Consider the following 19,999-nt stretch of genomic DNA (forward strand, 5'->3'; position numbering starts at 1 on the left):
GCACAGGCCCTGGGGCTGGCTGAGCACAGCGCACAGCTCTGTGGGTGAGGCACAGGCCCTGGGGGGGGCTGGCTGAGCACAGCGCACAGCTCTGTGGGTGAGGCACAGGCCCTGGGGGTGGCTGAGCACAGCGCACAGCTCTGTGGGTGAGGCACAGGCCCTGGGGGGGGAGCTGGCTGAGCACAGCGCACAGCTCTGTGGGTGAGGCACAGGCCCTGGGGGGGGCTGGCTGAGCACAGCGCACAGCTCTGTGGGTGAGGCACAGGCCCTGGGGGGGACTGAGCACCGCGCACCGCTCTGTGGGGGAGGCACAGGCCCTGGGGCTGGCTGAGCACAGCGCACAGCTCTGTGTGTGAGGCACAGGCCCAGGGGCTCCAGATTGTAGGTTGTGCTTCCTCATGAAACTCTTCTGCCCGACTGATTGGCAGCAACAAGGGCCGGGTTCAGGCTGTAGGGATCTATTTCAATAACACAATGGAAAACCGGCTCTGACCCCCACCCAGCGACCTGGGACAATTACCTACCACACCCCTAAGGGGCACGACTTCCTCTCACAGGCACAGACTCTGAGTGTAGCAAAATCTTTTCATAAAGGAGGGAAACAATGTGGCATCATGTTGGGAAAACTCCACAAACAGGATTCATAACGCAAACCAAGAGCAAAAGCCCCACCCCAAGTAACTCTCGCAGTGTCCTTTCCCCTCAGGGTCTAAACATCCAGCAGCCCAACAGTCTCCCCACCCGCAGTTTCTGTCCTTGGTCAGCGTAGCCTCCAGAGTTCAGAAGTTCCTCTGCAGAGTTTACCTCCCAGCCTGGGTGGAAGCAGGAAAAGGTATGTGGGGTGGGGGCGTGCATCTCCCATGCTCCACTGCTCTCCTTGCAACCTGACTGTCATGCCTATCCTGGGGGTTCTCCTGCAATCTTCACCACCAGCTGCGCCTCTGTGCCAGCCACCCTGCAAACCGCTCCTCTCCGGCAGCCGCCCTGCTATCTAACCGAGCCACTCCGCCAGCCACCCTGCTATCCGCTCCTCTCCGCCAGCCACCCAGCTATCCGCTACTGTCCGCCAGCCACCCTGCTATCCGCTCCTCTCCGCCAGCCACCCTACTATCCGCCTCCTCCGCCAGCCACCCTGCTATCCGCTCCTCTCCGCCAGCCACCCTGCTATCCGCTCCTCTCCGCCAGCCACCCTGCTATCCGCTCCTCCGCCAGCCACCCTGCTATCCGCCTCCTCCGCCAGCCACCCTGCTATCTTCTCCTCTCCGCCAGCCACCTTGATATCCTCTCCTCTCCGCCAGCCACCCTGCTATCCGCTCCTCTCCGCCAGCCACTCTGCTATCCGCTCCTCTCCGCCAGCCACTCTGCTATCCGCTCCTCTCCGCCAGCCACCCTGCTATCCGCTCCTCTAGCCAAGCCACCCTGCTATCCGCTCCTCTCCGCCAGCCACCCTGCTATCCCCTCCTCTCCGCCAGCCACCCTGCTATCCGCTCCTCTCCGCCAGCCACCCTGCTATCCGCTCCTCTCCGCCAGCCACCCTGCTATCCGCTCCTCTCCGCCAGCCACCCTGCTATCCGCTCCTCTCCGCCAGCCACCCTGCTATCCGCTCCTCTCCGCCAGCCACCCTGCTATCCGGGCCTCTCCGCCAGCCACCCTGCTATCCGCTCCTCTCCGCCAGCCACCCTGCTATCCGCTCCTCTCCGCCAGCCACCCTGCTATCTGCTCCTCTCCGCCAGTCACTGTGCTATCTGGTCCTCTCAGCCAGCCCCCCTGCTATCCGCTCCTCTCCGCCAGCCACCCTGCTATCCCCTCCTCTCCGCCAGCCACCCTGCTATCCGCTCCTCTCCGCCAGCCACCCTGCTATCCGCTCCTCTCCGCCAGCCACCCTGCTATCCGCTCCTCTCCGCCAGCCACCCTGCTATCCGCTCCTCTCCGCCAGCCACCCTGCTATCCGCTCCTCTGCGTCACCCACCCTGCTATCCGCTCCTCTCCGCCAGCCACCCTGCTATCCGCTCCTCTCCGCCAGCCACCCTGCTATCCGCTCGTCTACGGCAGCCACCCTGCTATCCGCTCCTCTCCGCCAGCCACCCTGCTATCCGCTCCAATCTGCCATCCACCCTGCTATCCGCTCCTCTCCGCCAGCCACTCTGCTATCCGCTCCTCCGCCAGCCACCCTGCTATCCGCCTCTCCGCCAGCCACCCTGCTATCCGCTCCTCCGCCAGCCACCCTGCTATCCGCTCCTCTCCGCCAGCCACCCTGCTATCCGCCTCCGCCAGCCACCCTGCTATCCGCTCCTCTCCGCCAGCCACCCTGCTATCCGCTCCTCTCCGCCAGCCACCCTGCTATCCGCTCCTCTCCGCCAGCCACCCTGCTATCCGCTCCTCTCCGCCAGCCACCCTGCTATCCGCTCCTCTCCGCCAGCCACCCTGCTATCCGCTCCTCTCCGCCAGCCACCCTGCTATCCGCTCCTCTCCGCCAGCCACCCTGCTATCCGCAACTCTCCGCCAGCCACCCTGCTATCCGCTCCTCTCCGCCAGCCACCCTGCTATCCGCTCCTCTCCGCCAGCCACCCTGCTATCCGCTCCTTTCCGCCAGCCACCCTGCTATCCGCTCTTCTTAGTCAGCCACCCTGCTATCCGCTCCTCTCCGCCAGCCACCCTGCTATCCGCTCCTCTGTGTCACACACCCTGCTATCCGCTTCCCTCAATCACCCACCCTGCTATCCGCTCCTCTCTGCCAGCCACCCTGCTATCCGCTCCTCTGTGTCACCCACCCTGCTATCCGCTCCTCTCTGCCAGCCACCCTGCTATCCGCTCCTCTCCGCCAGCCACCCTGCTATCCGCTCCTCTCCGCCAGCCACCCTGCTATCCGCTCCTCTCCGCCAGCCACCCTGCTATCCGCTCCTCTTAGTCAGCCACCCTGCTATCCGCTGTCCTCCGCCAGACACCCTGCTATCCGCTGTCCTCCGCCAGACACCCTGCTATCCGCTCTTCTCCGCCAGCCACCCTGCTATCCGCTCCTCTCCGCCAGCCACCCTGCTATCCGCTCCTCTCCGCCAGCCACCCTGCTATCCGCTCCTCTCCGCCAGCCACCCTGCTATCCGCTCCTCTATGTCACCCACCCTGCTATCCGCTCTCCTCCGCCAGCCACCCTGCTATCCGCTCCTCTCCGCCAGCCACCCTGCTATCCGCTCCGCCAGCCACCCTGCTATCCGCTCCTCTGAGTCAGCCACCCTGCTATCCGCTCCTCTGCCAGCCACTCTGCTATCCGCTCCTCTCCGCCAGCCACCCTGCTATCCGCTCCTCTCCGCCAGCCACCCTGCTATCCGCTCCTCTGAGTCAGCCACCCTGCTATCCGCTCCTCTCCGCCAGCCACCCTGCTATCCGCTCCTCTCCGCCAGCCACCCTGCTATCCGCTCCTCTCAGTCAGCCACCCTCCTATCTGCTCCTCTCCGCCAGCCCCCCTGCTATCCGCTCCTCTGTGTCACCCACTCTGCTATCCGCTCCTCTCTGCCAGCCACCCTGCTATCCGCTCCTCTCTGCCAGCCACTCTGCTATCCGCTCCTCTCCGCCAGCCACCCTGCTATCCGCTCCTCTCCGCCAGCCACCCTGCTATCCGCTCCTCTCCGCCAGCCACCCTGCTATCCGCTCCTCTGTGTCAGCCACTCTGCTATCCGCTCCTCTCCGCCAGCCACCCTGCTATCCGCTCCTCTCCGCCAGCCACCCTGCTATCCGCTCCTCTGTGTCAGCCACCCTGCTATCCGCTCCTCTGTGTCAGCCACCCTGCTATCCGCTCCTCTCCGCCAGCCACCCTGCTATCCGCTCCGCCAGCCACCCTGCTATCCGCTCCTCTCCGCCAGCCACCCTGCTATCCGCTCCTCTCCGCCAGCCACCCTGCTATCCGCTCCCCTCTGTCAGCCACCCTGCTATCCGCTCCTCTCCGTCAGCCACCCTGCTATCCGCTCCTCTCCGTCAGCCACCCTGCTATCCGCTCCTCTCCGCCAGCCACCCTGCTATCCCCTCCTCTCTGTCAGCCACCTGCTATCCCTTCCTCTGTGTCACCCACCCTGCTATCTGCCACCCTGCTATCCGCTCCTCTCCGCCAGCCACCCTGCTATCCGCTCCTCTCCGCCAGCCACCCTGCTATCCGCTCCTCTCCGCCAGCCGCCCTGCTATCCGCTAGTCTATGTCACCCACCCTGCTATCCGCTCCTCTCTGCCAGCCACCCTGCTATCTGCTCCTCTGTGTCAACCACTCTGCTATCCGCTCCTCTCTGTAACCCACCCTGCTATCCGCTCCTCTCCGCCAGCCACCCTGCTATCCGCTCAGCTCCGCCAGCCACCCTGCTATCCGCTCCTCTCCGTCAGCCACTCTGCTATCCGCTCCTCTCCGTCAGCCACTCTGCTATCCGCTCCTCTCCGCCAGCCACCCTGCTATCCGCTCCTCTCCGCCAGCCACCCTGCTATCCGCTCTCCTCCGCCAGCCACCCTGCTATCCGCTCCTCTCCGCCAGCCACCCTGCTATCCGCTTCTCTCCGCCAGCCACCCTGCTATCCGCTCTTCTTAGTCAGCCACCCTGCTATCCGCTCCTTTCCGCCAGCCACCCTGCTATCCGCTCCTCTCCGCCAGCCACCCTGCTATCCGCTCCTCTCCGCCAGCCACCCTGCTATCCGCTCCTCTCCGCCAGCCACCCTGCTATCCGCTCCTTTCCGCCAGCCACCCTGCTATCCGCTCCTCTCCGCCAGCCACCCTGCTATCCGCTCCTCTGAGTTAGCCACTCTGCTATCCGCTCCTCTGTGTCACTCACCCTGCTATCCGCTCTCCTCCGCCAGCCACCCTGCTATCCGCTCTCCTCCGCCAGCCACCCTGCTATCCGCTCCTCTCCGCCAGCCACCCTGCTATCCGCTCCTCTCCGCCAGCCACCCTGCTATCCGCTCCTCTCCGACAGCCACTCTGCTATCCGCTCCTCTCCGTCAGCCACTCTGCTATCCGCTCCCTTCCGCCAGCCACCCTGCTATCCGCTCCCTTCCGCCAGCCACCCTGCTATCCGCTCACTGTGTCCAGCCACCCTCCTATCCGCTCCTCTCCGCCAGCCACCCGGCTAGCCGCTCCAACATGCCACCACCCTGCTCTCCGCGCCTCCGCCAGCCACCCTGCTATCCGCTCCTCTCCGCCAGCCACCCTGCTATCCGCTCCTCTCCGCCAGCCACCCTGCTATCCGCTCCTCTCCGCCAGCCACCCTGCTATCCGCTCCTCTCCGTCAGCCACCCTGCTATCCGCTCCCTTCCGCCAGCCACCCTGCTATCTGCTCTTCTCTGTCAGCCACCTGCTATCCCCTCCTCTGTGTCACCCACCCTGCTATCTGCCACCCTGATATCCGCTCCTCTCCGCCAGCCACCCTGCTATCCGCTCCTCTCCGCCAGCCACCCTGCTATCCGCTCTTCTCCGCCAGACACCCTGCTATCCGCTCTCCTCCGCCAGCCACCCTGCTATCCGCTCCTCTGAGTCAGCCACCCTGCTATCCGCTCCTCTCCGCCAGCCACCCTGCTATCCGCTCCTCTCCGCCAGCCACCCTGCTATCCGCCAGCCACCCTGCTATCCGCTCCTCTCCGTCAGCCACCCTGCTATCCGCTCCTCTGTGTCACCCACCCTGCTATCCGCTCCTCTCCGCCAGCCACCCTGCTATCCGCTCCTCTCGTCCAGCCACCCTGCTATCCGCTCCTCTCCGCCAGCCACCCTGCTATCCGCTCCTCTCCGTCAGCCACCCTGCTATCCGCTCCTCTCCGCCAGCCACCCTGCTATCCGCTCCTCTCCGCCAGCCACCCTGCTATCCGCTCCTCTCCGCCAGCCACCCTGCTATCCGCTCCTCTCCGCCAGCCACCCTGCTATCCGCTCCTCTCCGCCAGCCACCCTGCTATCCGCTCCTCTCCGCCAGCCACCCTGCTATCCGCTCTCCTCCGCCAGCCACCCTGCTATCCGCTCATCTCCGCCAGCCACCCTGCTATCCGCTCAACTCCGCCAGCCACCCTGCTATCCGCTCCTCTCCGCCAGCCACCCTGCTATCCGCTCCTCTCAGTCAGCCACCCAGCTATCCGCTCTTATCCGCCAGCCACCCTGCTATCCGCTCTCCGCCAGCCACCCTGCTATCCGCTCTCCTCCGCCAGCCACCCTGCTATCCGCTCCTCTCCGCCAGCCACCCTGCTATCCGCTCCTCTCCGCCAGCCACCCTGCTATCCGCTCCTCTCCGCCAGCCACCCTGCTATCCGCTCCAATCCGCCAGCCACCCTGCTATCCGCTCCAATCCGCCAGCCACCCTGCTATCCGCTCCTCTCCGCCAGCCACCCTGCTATCCGCTCCTCTCCGCCAGCCACCCTGCTATCCGCCTCCCGTCCGCCAGCCACGCTGCTATCGGCTCCTCTCCGTCAGCCACCCTGGTATCCGCTCTCCTCCGCCAGCCACCCTGCTATCCGCTCCTCTCCGCCAGCCACCCTGCTATCCGCTCTCCTCCGCCAGCCACCCTGCTATCCGCTCCTCTGAGTCAGCCACCCTGCTATCCGCTCCTCTCCGCCAGCCACCCTGCTATCCGCTCCTCTCCGCCAGCCACCCTGCTATCCGCTCCTTTCCGCCAGCCACCCTGCTATCCGCTCCTCTCCGCCAGCCACCCTGCTATCCGCTCCTCTCCGCCAGCCACCCTGCTATCCGCTCCTCTCCGCCAGCCACCCTGCTATCCGCTCCTCTCCGCCAGCCACCCTGCTATCCGCTCCTCTGAGTCAGCCACTCTGCTATCCGCTCCTCTGAGTCAGCCACCCTGCTATCCGCTCTCCTCCGCCAGCCACCCTGCTATCCGCTCTCCTCCGCCAGCCACCCTGCTATCCGCTCCTCTCCGCCAGCCACCCTGCTATCCGCTCCTCTCCGTCAGCCACCCTGCTATCCGCTCCTCTCCGCCAGCCACCCTGCTATCCGCTCCTCTCCGCCAGCCACCCTGCTATCCGCTCCTCTCCGTCAGCCACCCTGCTATCCGCTCGACTCCGCCAGCCACCCTGCTATCCGCTCCTCTCCGCCAGCCACCCTGCTATCCGCTCCTCTCCGCCAGCCACCCTGCTATCCGCTCCTCTCCGCCAGCCACCCTGCTATCCGCTCCTCTCCGCCAGCCACCCTGCTATCCGCTCCTCTCCGCCAGCCACCCTGCTATCCGCTCCTCTGAGTCAGCCACCCTGCTATCCGCTCCTCTCCGTCAGCCACCCTGCTATCCGCTCTCCTCCGCCAGCCACCCTGCTATCCGCTCTCCTCCGCCAGCCACCCTGCTATCCGCTCCTCTCCGCCAGCCACCCTGCTATCCGCTCCTCTCCGCCAGCCACCCTGCTATCCGCTCCTCTCCGCCAGCCACCCTGCTATCCCCGCCTCTCCGCCAGCCACCCTGCTATCCGCTCCTCTCCGCCAGCCACCCTGCTATCCGCTCCTCTCCGCCAGCCACCCTGCTATCCGCTCCTCTCCGCCAGCCACCCTGCTATCCGCTCCCCTCCGCCAGCCACCCTGCTATCCGCTCCTCTCCGCCAGCCACCCTGCTATCCGCTCCTCTCCGCCAGCCACCCTGCTATCCGCTCCTCTCCGCCAGCCACCCTGCTATCCGCTCCTCTCCGCCAGCCACCCTGCTATCCGCTCCTCTCCGTCAGCCACCCTGCTATCCGTTCCTCTCCGTCAGCCACCCTGATATCCGTTCCTCTCCGTCAGCCACCCTGGTATCCGCTCCTCTCCGTCAGCCACCCTGCTATCCGCTTCTCTCCGTCAGCCACCCTGCTGTCCGCTCCTCTCCGCCAGCCACCCTGCTATCCGCTCCTCTCCACCAGCCACCCTGCTTTCCGCTTCTCTCCGTCAGCCACCCTGCTATCCGCTCCTCTCCGCCAGCCACCCTGCTATCCGCTCCTCTCCGTCAGCCACCCTGCTATCCGCTCCTCTCCGCCAGCCCCCCTGCTATCCGCTCCTCTCCGCCAGCCACCCTGCTATCCGCTCCTCTCCGCCAGCCACCCTGCTGTCCCCTGCTTTCCGCCAGCCACCCTGCTATCCGCTCCTCTCCGCCAGCCACCCTGCTATCCGCTCCTCTCCGCCAGCCACCCTTCTATCCGCTCCTCTCAGTCAGCCACCCTCCTATCTGCTCCTCTCCGGCAGCCCCCCTGCTTTCCGCTCCTCTGTGTCACCCACTCTGCTATCCGCTCCTTCCCCCAGCCACCCTGCTATCCGCTCCTCTCCGCCAGCCACCCTGCTATCCGCTCCTCTCCGCCAGCCACCCTGCTATCCGCTCCTCTCCGTCAGCCACCCTGCTATCCGCTCCTCTCCGCCAGCCACCCTGCTATCCGCTCCTCTCCGCCAGCCACCCTGCTATCCGCTCCTCTCCGCCAGCCACCCTGCTATCCGCTCCTCTCCGCCAGCCACTCAGCCACCCTGCTATCCGCTCCTCTCCGTCAGCCACCCTGCTATCCGCTTCTCTCCGCCAGCCACCCTGCTATCCGCTCCTCTCCGCCAGCCACCCTGCTATCCGCTCCTCTCCGCCAGCCACCCTGCTATCCGCTCCTCTCCGTCAGCCACCCTGCTATCCGCTCCTCTCCGCCAGCCACCCTGCTATCCGCTCCTCCGCGTCACCCACCCTGCTATCCGCTCCTCCGCCAGCCACCCTGCTATCCGCTCCTCTCCGCAAGCCACCCTGCTATCCGCTCCTCTCCGCCAGCCACCCTGCTATCCGCTCCTCTCCGCCAGCCACCCTGCTATCCGCTCCGCCAGCCACCCTGCTATCCGCTCGTCTCCGCCAGCCACCCTGCTATCCGCTCCTCTCCGCCAGCCACCCTGCTATCCGCTCCTCTCCGCCAGCCACCCTGCTATCCGCTCCTCTCCGCCAGCCACCCTGCTATCCGCTCCTCTCCGCCAGCCACCCTGCTATCCGCTCCTCTCCGCCAGCCACCCTGCTATCCGCTCCCCTCCGCCAGCCACCCTGCTATCCGCTCCTCTCCGCCAGCCACCCTGCTATCCGCTCCTCTCCGCCAGCCACCCTGCTATCCGCTCCTCTCCGCCAGCCACCCTGCTATCCGCTCCTCTCCGCCAGCCACCCTGCTATCCGCTCCTCTCCGCCAGCCACCCTGCTATCCGCTCTCCTCCGCCAGCCACCCTGCTATCCGCTCCTCTCCGCCAGCCACCCTGCTATCCGCTCCTCCGCCAGCCACCCTGCCAGCCACCCTGCTATCCGCTCCTCCGCCAGCCACCCTGCTATCCGCTGCTCTCCGCCAGCCACCCTGCTATCCGCTCCTCTCCGCCAGCCACCCTGCTATCCGCTCCCCTCCGCCAGCCACCCTGCTATCCGCTCCTCTCCGCCAGCCACCCTGCTATCCGCTCCTCTCCGTCAGCCACCCTGCTATCCGCTCCTCTGAGTCAGCCACCCTGCTATCCGCTCCTCCGCCAGCCACCCTGCTATCCGCTCCTCTCCGCCAGCCACCCTGCTATCCGCTCTCCTCCGCCAGCCACCCTGCTATCCGCTCCCCTCCGCCAGCCACCCTTCTATCCGCTCCTCTCCGCCAGCCACCCTGCTATCCGCTCCTCTCCGCCAGCCACCCTGCTATCCGCTCCTCTCCGTCAGCCACTCTGCTATCCGCTCTCCGCCAGCCACCCTGCTATCCGCTCCTCCGCCAGCCACCCTGCTATCCGCCTCCTCCGCCAGCCACCCTGCTATCCGCTCCTCTCCGCCAGCCACCCTGCTATCCGCTCCTCTCCGTCAGCCACCCTGATAGCACCGCCTCTCCGCCAGCCACCCTGCTATCCGCTCCTCTCCGCCAGCCACCCTGCTATCCGCTCCTCTCCGCCAGCCACCCAGCTATCCGAGACTCTCCGCCAGCCACCCTGCTATCCGCTCCTCTATGTCAGCCACCCTGCTATCCGCTCCTCTCCGCCAGCCACCCTGCTATCCGCTCCTCTCCGCCAGCCACCCTGCTATCCGCTCCGATCCGCCAGCCACCCTGCTATCCGCTCCTCTCCGCCAGCCACCCTGCTATCCGCTCCTCTCCGCCAGCCACCCTGCTATCCGCTCCTCTCCGCCAGCCACCCTGCTATCCGCTCCTCTGAGTCAGCCACCCTGCTATCCGCTCCTCTCCGCCAGCCACCCTGCTATCCGCTCCTCTCCGCCAGCCACCCTGCTATCCGCTCCTCTCCGCCAGCCACCCTGCTATCCGCTCCTCTGCTACAGACACCCTGCTATCCGCTCCTCTCCGCCAGCCACCCTGCTATCAACGCCTCTCCGCCAGCCACCCTGCTATCCGCTCCTCTCCGCCAGCCACCCTGCTATCCGCTCCTCTCCGCCAGCCACCCTGCTATCCGCTCCTCTCCGCCAGCCACCCTGCTATCCGCTCCTCTCCGCCAGCCACCCTGCTATCCGCTCCTCCGCCAGCCACCCTGCTATCCGCTCCTCTCCGCCAGCCACCCTGCTATCCGCTCCTCTCCGCCAGCCACCCTGCTATCCGCTCCTCTCCGCCAGCCACCCTGCTATCCGCTCCTCTCCGCCAGCCACCCTGCTATCCGCTCCTCTCCGCCAGCCACCCTGCTATCCGCTCTCCTCCGCCAGCCACCCTGCTATCCGCTCCTCTGAGTCAGCCACCCTGCTATCCGCTCCTCTCCGCCAGCCACCCTGCTATCCGCTCCTCTCCGCCAGCCACCCTGCTATCCGCTCCTCTCCGCCAGCCACCCTGCTATCCGCTCCTCTGTGTCAGCCACCCTGCTATCCGCTCCTCTCCGCCAGCCACCCTGCTATCCGCTCCTCTCCGCCAGCCACCCTGCTATCCGCTCCTCTCCGCCAGCCACCCTGCTATCCGCTCCTCTCCGCCAGCCACGCTGCTATCCGCTCCTCTCCGCCAGCCACCCTGCTATCCGCTCCTCTCTGTCAGCCACCCTGCTATCCGCTCCTCTCCGCCAGCCACCCTGCTATCCGCTCCTCTCCGCCAGCCACCCTGCTATCCGCTCCTCTCCGCCAGCCACCCTGCTATCCGCTCTCCTCCGCCAGCCACCCTGCTATCCGCTCCTCTCCGCCAGCCACCCTGCTATCCGCTCCTCTCCGCCAGCCACCCTGCTATCCGCTCCTCTCCGCCAGCCACCCTGCTATCCGCTCCTCTCCGCCAGCCACCCTGCTATCCGCTCCTCTGTGTCACCCACCCTGCTATCCGCTCCTCTCCGCCAGCCACCCTGCTATCCGCTCCTCTCCGCCAGCCACCCTGCTATCCGCTCCTCTCCGCCAGCCACCCTGCTATCCGCTCCTCTCCGCCAGCCACCCTGCTATCCGCTCCTCTCCTCCAGCCACCCTGCTATCCGCTCCTCTCCGCCAGCCACCCTGCTATCCGCTCCTCTCCGCCAGCCACCCTGCTATCCGCTCCTCTCCGCCAGCCACCCTGCTATCCGCTCCTCTCCGCCAGCCACCCTGCTATCCGCTCCTCTGTGTCACCCACCCTGATATCCGCTCCTCTGTGTCACCCAAACTGCTATCCGCTCCTCTGCGTCACCCACCCTGCTATCGGCTTCTCTCCGCCAGCCACCCTGCTATCCGCTCCTCTCCGCCAGCCACCCTGCTATCCGCTCCTCTCCGCCAGCCACCCTGCTATCCGCTCCTCTCCGCCAGCCACCCTGCTATCCGCTCCTCTCCGCCAGCCACCCTGCTATCCGCTCCTCTCCGCCAGCCACCCTGCTATCCGCTCCTCTCCGCCAGCCACCCTGCTATCCGCTCCTCTCCGCCAGCCACTCTGCTATCCGCTCCTCTCCGCCAGCCACCCTGCTATCCGCTCCTCTGTGTCACCCACCCTGCTATCCGCTCCTCGGTGTCACCCACTCTGCTATCCGCTCCTCACTACCAGCCACCCTGCTATCCGCTCCTCTCCGCCAGCCACCCTGCTATCCGCTCCTCTGCGTCACCCACCCTGCTATCCGCTCCTCTCCGCCAGCCACCCTGCTATCCGCTCCTCTCCGCCAGCCACCCTGCTATCCGCTCCTCTCCGCCAGCCACCCTGCTATCCGCTCCTCTCCGCCAGCCACCCTGCTATCCGCTCCTCTCCGCCAGCCACCCTGCTATCCGCTCCTCTCCGCCAGCCACCCTGCTATCCGCTCCTCTCCGTCAGCCACCCTGCTATCCGCTCCTCTCCGCCAGCCACCCTGCTATCCCCTCCTCTGTGTCACCTACTCTGCTTATCCGCTCCTCTCCGCCAGCCACCCTGCTATCCGCTCCTCTCCGCCAGCCACCCTGCTATCCGCTCCTCTCCGCCAGCCACCCTGCTATCCGCTCCTCTCCGCCAGCCACCCTGCTATCCGCTCCTCTGCCAGCCACCCTGCTATCCGCTCCTCTCTGCCAGCCACCCTGCTATCCGCTCCTCTCCGCCAGCCACCCTGCTATCCGCTCCTCTCCGCCAGCCACCCTGCTATCCGCTCCTCTCCGCCAGCCACCCTGCTATCCGCTCCTCTCCGCCAGCCACCCTGCTATCCGCCTCTCTCCCCCAGCCACCCTGCTATCAGCTCCTATCCGCTCCTCTCCGCCAGCCACCCTGCTATCCGCTCCTCTGTGTCACCCACTCTGCTATCCGCTCACCTCCGCCAGCCACCCTGCTATCCGCTCCTCTCCGCCAGCCACCCTGCTATCCGCTCCTCTCCGCCAGCCACCCTGCTATCCGCTCCTCTCCGCCAGCCACTCTGCTATCCGCTCCTCTCCGCCAGCCACCCTGCTATCCGCTCCTCTGTGTCAGCCACCCTGCTATCCGCTCCTCTCAGTCACCCACGCTGCTATCCGCTCCTCTCCGCCAGCCACCCTGCTATCCGCTCCTCTCCGCCAGCCACCCTGCTATCCGCTCCTCTGTGTCAGCCACCCTGCTATCCGCTCCTCTGTGTCAGCCACCCTGCTATCCGCTCCTCTCCGCCAGCCACCCTGCTATCCGCTCCTCTCCGCCAGCCACCCTGCTATCCGCTCCTCTCCGCCAGCCACTCCTCTATCCGCTCCTCCGCCAGCCACCCTGCTATCCGCTCCTCTCCGCCAGCCACCCTGCTATCCGCTCCTCTCCGCCAGCCACCCTGCTATCCGCTCCTCTCCGCCAGCCACCCTGCTATCCGCTCCTCTCCGCCAGCCACCCTGCTATCCGCTCCTCTCCACCAGCCACCCTGCTATCCGCTCCTCTCCGCCAGCCACCCTGCTATCGGCTTCTCTCCGCCAGCCACCCTGCTATCCGCTCCTCTCCGCCAGCCACTCTGCTATCCGCTCCTCCGTGTCACCCACTCTCCTTTCCTCTCCTCTCCGCCAGCCACCCTGCTATCCGCGCCACTCGCCAAGGCTCTCCACTATCTACTCTATTCGCCATGCGTCTCTGCTCTCCAACCCTCTGTGCAAGCCACTCACCAACTTGTCTTCCAGCCTCCCCCCACTTAACACAGTTCTCAGTGATCTCAGCTCTTTAGTGACCTCAGCTCTCAGTGAATTTAGCTGTTAGCGAGGGAGCCTCAGCACTAGTGCAGCACTAGTGCAAAGTAGGTCTAAGGCTGAAAGCAAGTATCAGTCACTTTAGCTCAGTAGTCACAATTCACTCTACTATGGCATGCTGGAGAGAAGAGGAGTAAAAGTCGTGTTTAGGGCTCTCAGAAGGGGCCCATGATACCAGACACAAATATCTATCCTCAGCCTCTCTCAATTCATTGGCTGGGGGAAGGGGGGTTGGGACCCATGTCCCTTGCCTATCGAGTGCTACTTAGTTGAGGGCTAGCCCCTCCATCATACAATGCCAAGTACAGTCCCATAGTTCTCCTGCAGGACGTCCCTGTAGAGGGCTCTCTGAGCGGGGTCCAGCAGAGCCCCCTGCCCTGTGGGGAAATACACAGCCACCTCCTCGAAGCTCACCGGCCCCTGAAATAACAGGTGCCCCCCACTCAGTGCCTGCTGCCCAAGCCACAGCCCCACCATTCATGGGGGAAGAAGCACAGTAGGATGGGTCTGGGAGGGACAGAGGAGCAGAATCCCACCCCACCCTGGCCAGGAGGCTGCAGGGAACAGAGAGAAGGGGAGAGCTCCTTGTCCCTCTGTGACGTTATTGATATAAATTGGGACCATATAGAACATGGGTTGCAACCAAGGTCCTGTAGTGGCACCAAATCTTAGGTAAAGGGGGTCATATAAGGCGTCTAAGACCAGGTTATGGGTTGCTGGTTATGATTATGCTGTCTGTGTGCATGTATCACTTTTAGTTGAAGTTATGTATATTGGCTCTATACTGTCTGTATTTCAAGTTGGTGATGTGCTTCTGGGTGATATCCCAGACAAGCTGGTGTTAGAGCTGCTTAGCCTGCTTGATGGCCCATTAAGGACCATCAGCTACACAACTGACCCATGGAGAGAAGGCAGACATGCCTTGTGACTCAGCTGAACAACAGTAAACAATGTTTAGGAAGCTCAGGCCCTCTGGTGCAGGGGCTGAGCTGAAATACAGTACGCGGAGCCCAGGCCCTTTGTGGCAGGGGCTGAGCAGCAAATAAACAGGTCAGAGAGCCCAGGCCCTTTGTGGCAGGGGCTGAGCGGCAAATAAACAGGTCAGAGAGCCCAGGCCCTTTGTGGCAGGGGCTGAGCGGCAAATAAACAGGTCAGAGAGCCCAGGCCCTTTGTGGCAGGGGCTGAGCGGCAAATAAACAGGTCAGAGAGCCCAGGCCCTTTGTGGCAGGGGCTGAGCAGCAAATAAACAGGTCAGAGAGCCCAGGCCCTTTGTGGCAGGGGCTGAGCGGCAAATAAACAGGTCAGAGAGCCCAGGCCCTTTGTGGCAGGGGCTGAGCGGCAAATAAACAGGTCAGAGAGCCCAGGCCCTTTGTGGCAGGGGCTGAGCGGCAAATAAACTGTAGCTCTATAGGCCCAGGTCCCTAGACCGGAGCGTTGGGTGAGGGGGAAAACTGCCACCCGTGAGTGGGGTGGCAGGGGGGACACAGGCCCACCCACTCCCCTGTGTCCCAGCCCGGGGCCCTAGGCAGCAGCTCTCACCGCCGCTGGTCAGTGGGGTCCAGACCGCAACACACGGACATGGGCTCGTCTGCGTCTGCAGCCTGACAGGGGTCGGCTACCCCCGGGCTACTCCCCCCTCCCCCCTCAGGGCCTAGCTCGGCCGTGGCATCGGTCCCAGGCCAGTCCACCAGCACGGGCTCCTGGGGACCAGGGCTTGGTGGCAGGTCCGGCAGCTCCTCGGGGACGTCCGGCCAGGCGGGCTCGGGCGGCTCCTCCGGGTAACAGCAGGGGCGGGGAGGCTCCGGCGGCTCCTCCTCGTAGCGGGCGCGGGGAAGCTCTGGCCAGTCAGGGCAGCTGCCTCGGGCCCTGGAGGGTTCCCAGTCAGGAGCTCCCGCTGGCACGTCTGCTCCCGGCAGCGGCTGGGCCCGGACTGAGCGCTGGCGGCCGGCATTTCTACTTCCTGTCCCGCCCCTTGACTTCCGGGGGGCGGGGACTGGTGGGGGTGGCTCCGCCCACTTGGGTGCCTGCGAGGGCGCTCCCTCTGCTGGGCAGGAGGGGAGCCACCCCCACTCACGACACTCTCCCTGCCCCTCCCCTCTCCCAGGCAAGTCAGTCTGCCCGGGGGGGCCTGCAGGGCAAGGCTGGGTGCCCGGCCCCTCCCTCCGCACTGATTGCTCCAGCTGCCCCTTCCAGGCTCCCCCCCCCTGCATGAGGAGCCGCTCACTGTCCTGCATTCCCGGGGGCGTTTCCTCCCCAGCAGCTACAGCCCCTGCTAACGGGGGGAGCCTGGGGGCGCTGGGGCAGCAGCTCTGCGCCGCGCAGACACTCAGGGGCAGAGCAGGAGCCATTGCTGCAGAGTCACTTTCCAGCCTGGCCCCAGCACTTGTTGAACTGGAGCGAGACTCTAGGCCAGGGGTCAGCAACCTACGGCACGTGAGCCAATTTTTGATGGCCCCTTGCTGCCACTCTGGGGTTCCCGCTGCTGGCCCCTGCCGCAGCCCCACTCAGCACCCACTGCTGGCCTGGGGGAAGGAACCTCAGGCTGGCAGGGGGCTGAGACCCCAGCTGGCAGGAGCCAGCGGCTGAAACCCCAGAGCGGGGGCGAGCTGAGCCCATCTCTGCCAGAACGGCAGAGTACAGATGTGTACATCTCTGTGTACAGATGTGGTCTCCTCACCTCAAAAAAGATATTCTAGCACTAGAAAAGGTTCAGAAAAGAGCAACTAAAATGATTAGGGGTTTAGAGAGGGTCCCATATGAGGAAAGATTAAAGAGGCTAGGACTCTTCAGTTTGGAAAAGAGGAGACTAAGGGGGGACATGATAGAGGTATATAAAATCATGAGTGATGTTGAGAAAGTGGATAAGGAAAAGTTATTTACTTATTCCCATAATACAAGAACTAGGGGTCACCAAATGAAATTAATAGGCAGCAGGTTTAAAACAAATAAAAGGAAGTTCTTCTTCACGCAGCGCACAGTCAACTTGTGGAACTCCTTACCTGAGGAGGTTGTGAAGGCTAGGACTATAACAATGTTTAAAAGGGGACTGGATAAATTCATGGTGGCTAAGTCCATAAATGGCTATTAGCCAGGATGGGTAAGAATGGTGTCCCTAGCCTCTGTTCGTCAGAGGATGGAGATGGATGGCAGGAGAGAGATCACTTGATCATTGCCTGTTAGGTTCACTCCCTCAGGGGCACCTGGCATTGGCCACTGTCGGTAGACAGATACTGGGCTAGATGGACCTTTGGTCTGACCCGGTACGGCCTTTCTTATGTTCTTATGTTCTTAACGGTTGAGAGACGCAGAAGTGAAATCGCAGAAAACATTAAGGAAAAGCAGACGACTGCATTGAAAGACACAGCAGTGTTTAGTGTGGCAGTTGATGAGAGCGTGGATATAAACGACGTTCGGCAGTTGTGCTTCCGATGAAATCCAAGAGGAACTTTGTTGCCTAAAACCCCTGTGTGGAGTGGCACAACAAAGGGGGAAGATATACTGGAAAGTTTTGAAAGAACGAGGAGTTGACATCAGAAAAATATTCTGTGTGACAACAGATGGTGCTCCTGCCATGGTCGGAAAACAGAAGGGATTTGTAAAGTTACTTGAAGATCAAATTGGCCGTCGGACAGTCAAATTGCACTGTATCATCCATCAAGAAAACCTGTGTGCTAAAATTTCTAATTCAGAACTTAATAATGTGACGAATACAGTGGTGCGAATTGTGAATTTCTTGTTGCTCAATCTGCTTTGACTCACAGACAATTTCAAGCACTGCTAGAAGAGATGGACAGTGCTTATAACGAATTCCCTCTTCCCAGCAACATTCGGTGGCTAAGTCGTGGCAAGGTTTTGGTGGGCTGTGTAAACTGTTTTGATGCAATCAAGGTCTTTTTGTCAGAAAAAGAACAAAACTACCCCGAACTGGATGACAAATGGCTGCGTAAGCTCATGTTTCTAACCGATATCACCGCTCACCTAAACGAAGGCAACCTCTGTCTCCAGGGTGCAGGGCAAACAATTCTGGATCTTTATGAAGCCTGGAAAGCATTTGTTGTGAAACTAGCAGTTTTTTCCAAGGATATTCAAACTTCTACTTTCCGCTACTTCCAACTCATAAAAGAGCTATTGACACGTTGCACTGTCAGTGTCAATGAGATTGGAAAGTACATGCAAGAATTGGAATCAGAATTTTCTGACCGATTTCAAGCGATTTGGCCCAATGCTTTCTTTTCTAATTAAATCTGAAAAGTTCAACGAAAGCGACTTGGATTTGTCTGTATTTCAGTGGATGGGTGCTGAAGATTTCAAAATGCAGCTCATTCAGTTAAAAAGCTCAGAATTGTGGACATCAAAGTTTGTGGATCTGGGGAGTGCACTTGAAGCTACCGAGAGAGATCATGGGGCCTCTATTCTGACCTGCTGGACGTCACTGCCTGTGAAATTTAACTGTTTGAAGAAAATTGCGTTTGCAATGCTTTCAGCATTTGGATCCACGTACCTGTGTGAACAGGTATTTTCACACATGAAATCTGTCCTCTGTCCCCCTCAGAGCCGGTTAACAAGTGATCTCTCAGAAGCCTGTGCGCAGCTTAAAGTATCCAAATCCGTGCCAGACATTGGAAAACTCAGCAAGGAAAAGCAAGGGCAAGGGTCACACTAAACTAATAAGATCTGCATTTTAATTTAATTTTAAATAAAGCTTCTGAAACATTTTGAAAACTTTGTTTACTTTACATATAACAGTAGTTTGGTTCTATATTACAGACTTACAGAGAGACCTTCTAAAACGTATTACCGGCACGCGAAGCCTTAAATTAGAGTGTATACACGAAGACTCAGCACACCACTGCTGAAAGGTTGCCGACCCCTGTCCTAGGCAGTGATGCAGCTCCTGGCAGCTGGGGTGAAACTCACCCACCCCAGCTACGGAGTAAAAGAACTAAGGCCTGGATCCACAAAGGAACCTCACAGCACCAAACTTTTAGGCAGCTAAAAGTCACTAGAATCCACAAAGCCTGAGTTAGGCACCCAGGCTCCTGTACAATCAATGGGAAGAAGGAGGTGCCTGAAAGTAGGACCCACAAAACCCAGCATGCTGGGCATCTCCACCCCAATGGGAAATGCTGATGAGGGGTGTGTCCTGAGCCCCACCCTTCTCTGGAGCTTAGGCACCCAGGTCTGGCTTGGAGAGAGGGACCTTGGTCTGCTTGGGAGCCCCTCACCTGGGGTTAGGTGCTTAGGCCATTCGGTACAAAACAATCCACCAGAGCAGGAAGAGGTCACGGTGCTGCTGGCTCTCTTACAGCATTTACAGTATTTGACCAGGATGTGGGAGACCAGGGTTCAAATCCCCCTTTGCCACCCCCACTCGCTCCCAAAAAAAAATATTTCTGTAAGCTGCATAGCTCCATCTTTAGCACCAAAAGCCATCCCTAGGGGGGTGTGGCCCAGGTCCTATCCCACCCCCCTTCCCCCAAGGTCCTGCCTCCTTCTGCCCGTGCCCCACCCCTGAGCGATGCCAGGAGTCCGCAGAGCAGGGCTGGTAGTGCTGCCGCTGTCCTGGGCTGCGCCACCATGGTCCTGTGCTGGGGCCTGGAGCCGGCAGCAGCGTTGCCACACACCGTCCATGTGCAGAATGAATTTTGTAACGTGCACCAATATACAGGAGAGTGTCACACCTCACCTCCATATTGGTGCGCACAACACAATTCATTCCGCACACGGACATAACAAAGCAGAGGAAACACTGCTCCTGACTTTCAACCTACCTGTCACATCTTGAATTTCATACATTGACTGATCAGAATAAAGTGCTCTCAAGTGAGCTACAGACCAACTGTGGTTCATAATAATTATTCAGCAAGTATTTTAGAAAACTTAGAACATTAGAGGAAATCATGAACTGCCAAGAGACAATTAATGGAGAGAAGCAGCAAGATTAATCCCGTACATTGGATTGGTTGTGACTTCTTTGCCTGATCTGAAAAAAGACCAAACTGACCTGAGTCTCCTCGCTGTCGATAGCCCCCTGCTCGGCCAATCAGCACTGAGACTCTGAGGGGCGGGAGGCTGAGGGGTCTCACCAGATGTCCCAAAGGACGGCCCAGGTCACCATCAGAGGAGATCACTCTCGGATCCATCCCCACCTCTTGGTGAGGACCTCCCACAATGAGAGCAATACCCCTGCCCTGCCCGCACTCCACACACCCGTCCTTGGTAGAGGGAGGGAAGCAGGGGAAAGCAGGAAAAGAAGCAAGAGAAAGGAGGGAGGAAAGAGGAAAAGGGAAACCAAAAAGGACAAACCCCAATGTCCCCAGGGATTCCAACCATCAAACCCTAGGTAGGAAATCAAATTCTGCCACCTGAAGCCAGTGTTTCTTGGGCCTAGAATGCTGCCTGCGCCAGGTGGATCAGACTGAACAGGTTCCAAACCTCTCTCAGCCTCTTACCTTGTCAAAGGGAAGTTTGTTTTCGGCACAGTCAGTGGCAGGAAAGGAGAAAACTCCACAGAGGTTCCTCC

The 19,999-nt window shown here is 62.0% G+C and overlaps 1 long non-coding RNA gene across 2 annotated transcripts in view; it reads left to right on the forward strand.

Moving 5' to 3' along the window:
* Window positions 1-716: 716 nt before the first annotated feature.
* The window catches only part of LOC120384918, a 32,251-nt gene continuing 12,968 nt past the window's right edge, over window positions 717-19,999 (forward strand). For both annotated transcript variants that reach the window (XR_005589162.1, XR_005589161.1), the window contains exon 1: window positions 717-832. This is a non-coding gene — a long non-coding RNA (uncharacterized LOC120384918). The remainder of the gene's footprint in view (window positions 833-19,999) is intronic.

The sequence above is a fragment of the Mauremys reevesii genome, linkage group 17 (genome assembly GCF_016161935.1).
Source record: "Mauremys reevesii isolate NIE-2019 linkage group 17, ASM1616193v1, whole genome shotgun sequence".
In the NCBI taxonomy this organism is placed as follows: Eukaryota; Metazoa; Chordata; order Testudines; family Geoemydidae; genus Mauremys; species Mauremys reevesii.